At 41.7% G+C, this 11,638-nt stretch overlaps 1 protein-coding gene across 1 annotated transcript in view; it reads right to left on the bottom strand.

The window, feature by feature from the left end:
* Positions 1–1,124: 1,124 nt before the first annotated feature.
* Positions 1,125–11,638, bottom strand: part of SLC35D3 (solute carrier family 35 member D3) — a 21,508-nt gene continuing 10,994 nt past the window's right edge. The window contains exon 3 of the transcript XR_003571675.1: positions 1,125–1,135. The gene's annotated coding sequence lies outside the window, so the exon portion shown is untranslated. The remainder of the gene's footprint in view (positions 1,136–11,638) is intronic.

Raw genomic sequence — 11,638 nt, 5'->3', positions numbered from 1 at the left:
TATAACCTTGTCTGATTTCTGTTCATCAAAGTTAGCGTCTCAGGCTAAATAGTTTTAGCTGGTTCATCCACCTGTGTAGTTTCATCTATGAGGTGTCCAGCATTCCCAGGAATTTTCCTCTGCAAGAAACCTTTCATTATCAAGCTGAGAGGGAACTTCTGAAACAGTCACCCAGCCGTTCATTCAGAAGTTTATCCATCTGCAAGCAGGCGAGCACAAACTTGTGTCTGAAGACACACATTCGTATTAAGAGATGAGAGTCATCTTTTGGCAGGTGTGGGGAAAGAGGTGTGTGAGCACTTATTGGTTCAGCTGCAGCACCGAGACAGGATTGTGTCACACTGCCACATGCAGAATAGGGGCAGCCTTGAATCTCAGGGCAAGTGGAGCTAAAGGAAAGATTTTCTTCTCAACCTTTCCATAAGTTCAGACCTAGGTGGACTACATGTGCACTTGCAGAACAGGTAACACCAAGAGACTGAAAGAAGGGCTTTGCTGCACGTAAGTTTTCATACTTTTCCCTATTGTGCTAAGCGAGCGTGGTAAAGACTCAGCCAGAAAACTCTCCACGGTGTAAAAGTAAATCATGTCACTCAGGACTTATTGAAGAGTTCTTTCTATAAGGAAATCTGGTAAGGGCAACACTTCACACAGACAGGGGCAGGTCAAGGGTTTTATCAAGTTTCAGGACTCAGTTACTGCCATATTAGCAGTTTTGTAGGAAAGCCTGAAAACCTCAGAAGAACACACGTTCTAATATACATACAGACTCAAACACCTTCAAGACCTGGCATACATGACCACAAGAGCTCCTTGCAAACCTTCCCCCCCCCCCCTTCTTTTTGGTCTCTAGGTGAGAATCTGTCTCCAGGCCTGTTAGTACCTTGCCCACCACCACATGCAAGAGAAGTTTTAAAACCAGTGCGATCAGGAGCTGGACTGACTTACCTGACCAAACGCACAGGTAAATAACCTGTCCAGGGGTTCCACATGCCTGCAAGCCATGCTGCTAGCAAGCTTTTAGGTGGGGCGACAGCTTTTGCCATTGCAGTACTTTGTGCGTGACAGCTATTTAGGAGCAGGTTGGGGCACTGAACCCAATCAAGCTCCTGAAGCCCGTTTGTCCTCTCCACACCTCTGCCGTGATGCACAGAAAGGCCTTTTGGGGGGCTCCTGCAGTGCTGTGCTTGCCTACCTACTGCAGGTGGGTGGGAAATGATAGGGATTTTACGTCTCTCTCTGAACTTCGCACAGTTTCCTTATTCCTTTTCTTTTCTACGACAAGCTGGGCGTCCCCTGGTGGTCGCGGTAGGCTCAGCAGTGATGAGAGAAGATAAAGACGTTATTTCCTTCACCCCCGCCTCCAGTTTCTCAGTTCAAAGTTCTTTAGTACAGCACCATCCAGCTCTGCTGAGCATCCTTTAAGCAAAATAAAGGATACTCTCCTTGTCCCGGTTTCGGCTGGATTAGAGTCAATTTTCTTCCTAGGAGGTCGTACAGTGCTGTGTTTTCAACTTATTATGAGAATGCTGATAACACACTGGGGTTGCTGAGTAGCGCTTGCTCTAAATCAAGGACTGCTCAGTTTCCCGTGGTCTGCCACCGAGTGCACAAGAAGCTGGGGTCACGGTGGAAGAGGAGCATGGCCAGGACAGTTGACCCAAGCTATTTCATACTAAGGAACATTATGCCCAGTATAAAAACTGGGGGGATTTGAGAGGAGCCAGCATCTCCTGGGGAGATGAGCTAATCAATGGCTAGTGGGTGGTGAGCAACTGTATTTTGCATCACCTATGTTTCTTCGGGTTTATGTCTGTCTTCTTTTTATTACCATTATTAGTATCATCATAATAATCATAATTATACACATTTTTACTTTATTTGAATTATTGAATTGCTTTATCTCAACCCACAAATTTCACTTTTTTTCCCCCATCCTCATGTCCATTCCACCGAGGGGGCAAGGGGAGTAAATGAACAGCTGTGTGGGACTTAGTTGCTGTTAGCCACCTGGTACTGGGGTTAAACCACAACACACCTGTTGGCAGGTATTCTAATTGCATGAGCATGTCTATATCCAAAATAGCCTTAGAGAGGGTATTTTTCTCTTTACTCTTCTCACAGAGAGCACATTCTGTGACAAATGTCCTCATATCAGCAGGATTTTGGAAGGGGAAGTAGTTTAAATGCAGCTTTTTAAAACCACCATCTCTGCCCTAAGTAATGACCAACCTGCTGGCTGAAGAATACATGGAAAGGCAGCTCCCATAAAGGAACACATATTGTAGCTCTTTTATCTGTCTATCTAGAAGCTCCCCACCAGGCTCTTCTCTGAGGGTTGTCCTGGCTTCCTTTTGTCAGGTAGCAGAGTTGTAATCTGAGATTTTTTTAATAATTCTATATGCAGTTAATGCTCACCATTTTCTCATTATTTCTGAAATTTGTGGTTCTGAATTTCCTAAGAAGCAGTGAGAGAAAAGCAAAATCTAAGAAAGATATTAAGTGCAGAAACCCACTGTGGTGGTGCATCCTCCCCCAACCCACCACCACACCCATCTCCCTGTCCCTTCTAAAACACTAATTCACAACACCTGCCCCAGAGTAGGACTCCAAATTTGTTAATTAAGGAATAGGGGCAGTCAGGTGTCTCATGGGGTGCCAGAGCAATCAGTGCTCAAGGCAGAGAGCCCATTTTAAGTCATTAAGCCAAGTTGCCAAAAGGGAAATCTTACGCCCTTCTGGGCTGTCAGCACCTTGTGCAAAGTGAAAAGATAGGAAGCTTCTACACTTCGTATCCTGAGCCCTGAAATAATTCCTTCTCAGAACAGGTATTCAAGGCAAGAAGGGCTCAGTCTTCCCTTAAGCAGGATCGCTAGGTGATATTTGAAAGGTTGAATCATTTACTCAGAAATTGGGTCACAGAATTTAACCTTTTCGTCTGCCGAAGGAGGGATCCAAATCCATTCCAGTTTGAATACTCTGCACATGGGGAATTTTTAAAGCTATATAGCCGTTCAAGAAGGAAGACTTTCCACCTCTCTTGAAGAACATAAGAGGAAGTAACTATGTCATTTCTTGTTAGCAATGGTAAGTCATCTGTTCTTGTCTCTGCTCTCAGTGCTGCCTATTTATTTTATTCATAAATGTAAATGCTACCTACAGTGGAAACAATGGCAACCCTTTTTGATGTCCTGTAGGAGAGCACAGCAGCCAGTAATCAAGCTGGGGGAAGATCAGACTTGTCAGTGTTTATAAGACATTCTCAGCACAGAAAAATTGATAAAGGCCTTAAGGAGATTTAGAGTAAAAAAAATTGATTTCTGGATTCCAGTCAGGCTGAGGAAAAAATTGACATATATCTTCTGTAAAGACTCAGATTTTGCCAGATCTGAACCTATCTATCTTTTCAGTAGATTTTCTACCTATTTCAATACCCCAGTTCCACACACCCCGTACCTCCAAATGTTGAAGTATTGTTTTCAACAAAGTATTATTTTTTCTTTCAAGGAAGGAATAGGAACCTTAGAAGACAGAGAAGTTCCACAACAGAAGTTGTATTAAAGAATTCTTAACAGCCATTAAAAAAAAAACACAACAAAAACCAAACACCAACAAACAAAAAACAAACAAAAAACCAAACACACACACAAAACCAAAACCAACCAAACAAAAAAAAAAAAAAAAAAAAAAAAAAAAAAAAAAAAAAAAACACAAAAAAAAAAAAAAAAGGAAAAAAAAAAAAGAAAACAACCATACTATTACAGTTTAGGAAAGTAGAAGGACTTGAATAACCAGCCATAAACTCAGGGATAATCCAAGGATGGTAGCAAACCTTTGCTTCAGCTGTTACCACTGAAGCTGATGTAGAAGATGACAAGCAGGAGGACACAGCCAAAATGTCTCAGGGGGATGGATATGCTAAACTGTAAATTGCTATCCATGATTTGGAAACAGAGCATGTAATCACAGAGGGAGAAAAAAATAGGCTAAGAAATGTGAACAAAGTTTTTCATTATTGGAGCACTAAAGCTCTGGAAAGGCCTTTCACTAGCAGCAAAGGGCCCATTTTTAAGAGCTTCATAAGTTAATGAAGGGGATTTATGACTGGACCAAAATGACCCTAGATATCCTTAGCAGTTCCAGGTTCATGTTTATAAACTAGAGAACAGAGACTCAACAAGGTCCCTGAGAGGCTAATCATAATGACCCTTCTGTTGGATCAAAACCAGTGTTAGAATATAGTAAAATTTCAGCCAGATCAGATAACAATACAGATAAAGCCAAATTTTGCTTCTACTTCTTCAGTTTTCACATTACGTATGGGTGAAGTTCCCAGTCTTGACTGCAGTCTATAATTAATATGTTTTAAGCTGGAATGCTGTGTCCACTTCTGGGCTCCTCAGTTCAGGAAGGACATTGAGGTGCTGGAGCAGGCCCAGAGAAGAGCAACGAGGCTGGTGAAGGGACTTGAGCACAAGCCCTGTGAGGAGAGGCTGAGGGAGCTGGGGTTGTTTAGCCTGGAGAAGAGGAGGCTCAGGGGAGACCTCATCATTCTCTACAACTCCCTGAAAGGAGGTTGTAGCCAGGTGGGGGTTGGTCTCTTTTCCTAGGCAGCTATCAGTAAGACAAGCAGGCATGGTCTCAAGCTCTGCCAGGGGAGGTTTAGGTTGGATATTACGAAGAAATTCTTTACAGAGAGGGTAATCAGGCATTGGAACGGGCTGCCCAGAGAGGTGGTGGATTCTCTGTTCCTGGAGGTATTTAAGAAGAGACTGGATGTGGCACTGAGTGCCATAGTCTGTGGTGGTAGTGGATCAAGGGTTGGACTTGATGATCTCAGAGGTCCTTTCCAACCCATCTGATTCTATGGTTCTATGATCTCTTTATTTCCTGTATGGACACATGGAGACATGAGTTCTCAAAATGAGTGGGAACATTTTGTTACCACCATACTCAAAAATGGATGCTGACAGCAATCCTCCATTCCTGCCTCTCTTAAAATGAGGACACCATAGTACCAGACCATGAGGCGACAAAGCCAGAGAAGCAGTAAAGTCTTCTTTACTTTACAGAGCAGTTACTCATACGCAGTGATGAGAAGGATACCTGTTCTGCAACAGGTGCTTCCCCCTTCTGCTGGAGCAATGCCACAAAAGTGCATTTGAAACAGAGTTCACCTTGCACTAGCACTTGGGCATGTAGCCACAGTTAGTTTCTGTGCTGGTGCATCAGAAAAATCATAGTCCTTGCATCTTGTTTCTCCTAGAGCTGCCAGAAAATGAGTGCTCTGTTCCTGGAAGGGCAAGTGCTGCTGCCCAGACTCCCTGGAACACTTTCAGATCACTGCAAACAACCTACTTTGATCCTACTTCGAATCAATGGTTCAAGATCAATAAACTTTCAGAAGGTATAAGCCACAGGTAGAATGACCATGTGGACCTGGCAGCAATCCTGCAGAGATAATAATACTAGAAATTTGTATTTTACTTTGAGTTTACTTACTTTTTGAAAATTGTTTAAATAAAAGCAAACCCTTTTACAGACAAACCCAAATAATCAAGAGATCTATCAAGACTTCTCAAATAATTTTCTCTTTGAAGATAAATAGGGTGCTTTTATGTTAATACTTCAGTCTTCTGCTATGTAGCTTCAGCCCATTGGAGACACTGACAATCTGAAAAACAACCAAAGGGACAGGAGCTTTAATCATATGTAGCTAATACACTGTGCAACATAGAGAGACTGGGGAGAGTAATTCTACATGGGAAGTTGAAAGTACTGTATTCCTTACAATTATCCATCTTCAAAGGAAATAAAGGCTTTGGTGGCATAAAAAAATTAGAGTTGTGCTGTGGTTATGCCATATTTGCTGCATCCTGTATGAATTAGTTTCATTCAAGTATGAACTGTGTTGGTGGCTTTCTAATTTACATAATGGCTCTGAAAGGTTTCCTATAGAGAAGAACTTGGGGTTTTAGACAAATAGAATATTGTTCTCTCTTTCATTGAGATCATCCAGATCCAGTAAATGACTCAGTTTTTTTATAGCGCTTTTAAAATTTCATTTTATTTTTAGAATGCAGAACCTTTTTTGGATTTGTTGGAGCCTATTCTTTTGCAGAGACACATTGCTGGAGAAATCACAAGTAGTTTCCCATAAACACTCAGGAAGGATCAGAGACTGGGAAAACTGTATAGGTTGAAGGAAAATCTGAGGTTGGAGTGTAGCACTGTAATGCACTGCATTGGATTACTGCACATATCATATTAAGTGGGAGAGCTACTTGCTGTTCAACACAGTACAAGCCTTTGCCATGCTTGTGACTTTGGGAAGAGATGGGGGAGCTGGGAGCTGCATTTCCTGCACAACTCGGCAGTGACAGCATGATGCAAAGAGAAGAATTCACTATGCTCAGCCACGACAGAGAAATGTCCTGGCCATGGGACAATTATCTGCTGCCTCTCACAAAATGCAAGCCCTTCTTTAAGGGCTCCAGCTCCAAATCTCAAATTCTCAAACCCTCTGGCTCTAAGGACAGAGAAATAGAAGCCCAAAGCCTGACCCCACTGAGGGTTTTTTCCTCTCTCACTGACAGTCCCAGATTGAAGACCACAGAGGGAGTCTCTGAAGACGACAAATTTGGTTTATTTGTTGCAACTTTCTGACAATCACCATCCCAGCACTCTCCACCTATATGGAGAGTCTTGTCCATTTTCACTTGTTTCTGGAAGCTACATTGTTCCCTGCTATAGAAACAGTTATCTGCGACAAGGGCAGTAAGTTCACTGTCACAGATGTCTGGGTAGCTACTTCCATAGGTCCTATAGCATCTTCTCTGGTATCAGGAATAGATAGCCTGGTTTAAAAACAAGCAATCAAACAAACAAAAACACCAAAACCAACACCACACAAAAAAAAAAACAAAACAAAAACCCCAACACACCATAAACAAACCAAACAAAAACAAAAACAAACCCCCAAACAAAACCAAAACAAACAAACAAACAAAAACAACCAAAAAAACCACCACCAAACCCAAAAAAAAAACTACAAACCAGTCAAAAAAAGACAAAATGCTATGAAGGCACAGAAAGCTGCCTTGTCAGGGCTTTTGGGGCCAGGCATGTGAGCTGGGCAGCTCAGGAGCAGTGCGATTCTATTCATATGGTGCTACACCCAAGTAAATCAATCCAAGTAAGCCCATGCTGTCACACACAGCTACCTCAGGTGTCTCTACACCTGAGGCAATCTGTACCTTAAATAATCTTCCCAAGAACAACTAGGAGTTACAGAGAGTAACTCGTACACTAATCCCCAAAGCAGACCAACCCAGGAGTGTCACAACTGACTTAACAGAGGAAGATTAAAAACTTCAAAGCCCTGCAGAAGACCTCGGGCAAAGCAGTGCCTAGTGGAGTCCTGTGTGCCCGAGGAGGGATGCAGGCCTGCAGGTGGCTCAGGGCAGCAATGGGTGCCAGATCTTGGGATTTGGAGACTCAGGCTGCCAACCAGGACCTGGTAACATAGGAAGTGCTGATCAAGGCAGTGCACCTGAAGATGCTGTTGGCAAGGTAATTTCAGTTCTTTGTTCACTTGGTGCCCATGGTAATTGGCCTAGAACTTGAAGTTTGCCATTTTTTGCTAGTTTTTGCATAGCTAATGAGGACTAACCGAAGTCCTCTACATCTCCTTCTTTGTTTAGTTACCACAGAAACATCATGCTCAAAATATTGTTACTAGAGAGCCTCCTAAACACAAGAGATTCACAGTACAGAAGTACTTACTAGTGAATGAATACTTACCAGTGAAATAGATTAAACATTTTTTATCACAGTATGAAATTCTCCAGGATTTTTTCAATAACCACTGATTATTAGTCTGTTTGGTCCCATTGAAGTCATCAAACTCCCATCAACTAGACAAGAAGCATCTAAGAAAAACTGTAACACTTCTTTATCTTCTAAATTAAATGATGTTCATACATACCTAAGTCTATGTGATCAGTAATTCCACAGGTCCAAGACTTTCTCTGAAGTAAGAAAGTGTATTTAAAAAAAACCCTGCATGTTACCCTATCTTACTTGGTTTACAGTAAGAGGCTGACTTTTTTTTCTTCTACCAAAGCGTAAAAAGAGCTATCAGAAGTAGCAGCAACATTTTCCATCTGCAGGACATATGCTCAGCTCATTGCTATAGAACTCTAGACAGTATGAGCCCAAGCGACAGTTTGGCTGAGCCTTTCACTGCAAACAATACACCCTGGGCTCAGAGGACTTTTCTGTAACAGCAAAAAAAAGCATACAGCAGCTGCTCTGCTGGAGAACTCACTGCATCTTCTTTATCTCACTTCTACACCTGTGAGCTCTCTTCATTGCTTCATCTTCCTCTTTTCAGATGCAAGTTATTATGAATTGTTAAGGAATATTACATAATATATTTTATTAATAAGAATTTACCCACAGATGGAACCTGGTATTAGATGAGGCAATACTATCTACCTGCCCCGACAGGTTTGTGAACTGTGAGCAATTTTATTATGCTCTTGATGCAGTTTTATCTTCTAGTAGCACATACAATTGCAGAGTATCACTCAACATTGTACTCTGATTGCAAAGCCTTTGGGCTGAGACTATCTCTTGAATAAGCAGAGCCTAATGCAATAATGACCTCATTTTGTCTGTGTCCTCCAGACACTTCTGGATGGAAATTCTAAATATTAACAATCCACAAGATTGAATTATTCCTGAATCCTTCCACTGCATAAAGTTGGTATAATGCACTTGGGGCTGTGTCAATTCCTTTACAGAATTGAATATTTGTGCGTTTACTGCAAAAGTACAAGGAAAAATACAAACTATATGCACAAGATGAAATACAAACACACGTTATCCAGGTGTTTATAGAATTACTCCTCAGCTGCTGCCTGCCTCTGAGGTCCTGCACCAAAGGAGCATATGTTGGCATGTTCTCTGGTTGGCTGCAGCAGTTAGAAATTTACCATGACGACTGACTATCTCAGTTCTCTCCAAGGCACAGGACACAAAAAATTGTTGAGCTCTGAGCTGGCTGGCATAGCCAGAGGGTGCATGGTTCAGCTCCTGAGACCAAGCCATAGGTGCAACACATCACTGTCCCCATCCTACTTTTTGCAGCCCTGTTGGCTGCACATAGCTCAGGAAAGTCTGCATCCCAACTACTCAGCATAGATACATACCTTTGGCTTCTGGGAGGGGTTGGTCACATTTAATATATGGGTGGAGAGCTCCACAGCTAGAGGAGCAACTAAAATCAGGTTTTGTCATCAGTGGCCACATGGCTTAGATCCACTGTTTGTTTTCTGTCTATGGAGAGTTCAGCCCTGCCTCTGTTCAGCTATTAGTGCTTTAACAGATGTGAATCAAATTGTCATTGAATCCAGTCATTTCAAATCAGAACAAGTGTAAATCTTCAGATTAAAATACATAAAAATCAATGAAAACATTTTACTACTGTACTCTTGGGATTATTTTAGAGATGCAGTTATAAATTTCAGTCAGCCATGGCTGACAAGAGAAAAAATGGCACCAAAAAAGCCGTGGCACCAAGAGAAAAAATAGTCAGTAAAAAGCTCTCCATTCATCATCCCTAAATTCTGGATAGACAACTAGTCCCACAGAGAACTGTTCCACAACATGGGAAATTGTAACAAACAAGGCAAAAATCCTGAACAGCACCTCAGCAGCTGCCGTGACAGGTATATCAAATCACACTCCCCTCACAGGAGCTTTTTTATGCTTCTCTCTGCTGCCACAGCACAGAATTCTGTAGTTTTATGTCCATCATTTCCCGATCAGGAGAGCTGTTTATAGCTCATGTGGGACCTTTTTGTCCTGAAACAACTTTTTCCCAATCAATTTCATTGGCATTATGGGACCGTGACAGTGTAGCAGAAGCAAGCCAGCTCTTTACTTGTTTTGAAGCACATTGATCTTCCAAATCTAAGGAATTAACCCACAGTCCAAAATCAATGGATGAAAACCCCAAATACTCATGTGTTCTCTTGTAAAATTGAGTGAGAGCACAGTTTCAGAGGAAGTGCAATTCTGTTTACAACTAAAAACAGCCCAGCAATGAAAGACCTGGGTATAATCCAAGTCTAATGGACTTTATTTAAACATACACACCAGCCCTGGAACAAGCAGCTCCTGTCACAAATGGTGTAAAAAAATGCAAACTTTGGTGAATCATCTTTATCTCACATATCAGACAGACCAAAAGCAAATGGAGTAGTTTATCTAAATCTTTGTGAGTCTTTAAGAAAGCAAGGTAGCAGAAAAAAATATATTACTAAATTAGCTTGAAGGCTGTGGTCCAGAAAAAAATAAAATCAGTGCTTCTGGCTTTCTTTCCTTTTTTTTTTTTTTTTCCTGGCAATACTGCAATGGGAATGCCAGTTGAGGCATTGTCACAAAAAAATATAGGTGGATATAGGTGGGGAGAGGTGGAGAGAGGTTTGCTCCTAAAAAAAAGGGATCAGCAAGTGAAATGGTTGTGAAGTTTTAAATTTCACCTGGATACACAAAGGTAAAGTAAGGCAGCAGATGTGTTAACTTACAGCCTCCCAGATCCCCGTGTGCCTTGGATGGGGGCTTCTCCAGCCTTGAAAGTACTGTGGTGCATTGGGATGCCCCTGGCTCAGATCCAGGCGTCTTCTGTTGAAGCACCTTATGGAGTCCCCACACCTATATTTGGTACAGATAGTGATGCTGGATTTAAAATAATCCAAGTTATCTATGTCCTCCTTGTTACTACTCAAATGTTTGTTCATTATTTTGACCAAAAAATGAAGAGCAACTATAAGTCTTTGGAAATGTGTCTGTGTGACTCTAGGTTTTTTTCTTTCCTTAGCTTTCCTTCTTCCCTGATAGCTTATAATACACAAGTTTAGCATTTTAGTTAAAATGAGAGTCATTTTTTGCATGAATCTGCAAAAATTGATCTTGTGTATCTCTACTGGCAGCCACCCACAGTCAGGCTTTATGCACCCTAATGCTGGAAATGCACTTACCTAAATTAGATATCCCATCACAGCAGAGCTCACCGATAGCAGGGCAGATCAGTGCTGCCTGCACCCTGGGAATCAGCTGGCTACTTCCTATCTTGCAGGAGACTGAGTTTGTGACATTTTTTATTCTAAGGCTCAACCTGTAAAGATGCCAGAATTGTTTGTCAAGTCAGCTCAAGAATAATGGTAAATCCCTGACATTCTCAAATGGGTTTGAAGGTTCACTGTAGCAAATCCACTTTACAGAGCTCATTCTTTATTACAGTCCTCACCTTTACATCTTAGTTTTCCCAGGCGCTTTGAAGGCAATGAAAATAAAGCAACCACCAACCTTTCCGTTCCACACCTTGAATTATTTTGCAAGCTCAGCCAGCATTGTATTGCCTGCAGGAACTTGCTTCTTAAATAAATCTTTTCTTCTAAAAAGCTATTAGTGCATTTGCATATTCCCTTTCAGAAGTATAGAGGGAGATGTGACTGGCAAAAAAAAAAGTAATAAAAGAACCATTTTTCTGCAGTAATAGCCTGCCCAGACTGCACGGGTAAAATCTGTACTGCTCCTCTCCATCGCTATACCAGTGAGCACCTGAGCT

This window comes from Empidonax traillii, unplaced genomic scaffold, assembly GCF_003031625.1.
Source record: "Empidonax traillii isolate 1590-97213 ecotype Southwest subspecies unplaced genomic scaffold, ASM303162v1 scaffold229:size1690559, whole genome shotgun sequence".
NCBI classification, from domain to species: Eukaryota; Metazoa; Chordata; class Aves; order Passeriformes; family Tyrannidae; genus Empidonax; species Empidonax traillii.
This window is presented reverse-complemented; position numbering and strand designations above follow the sequence as displayed.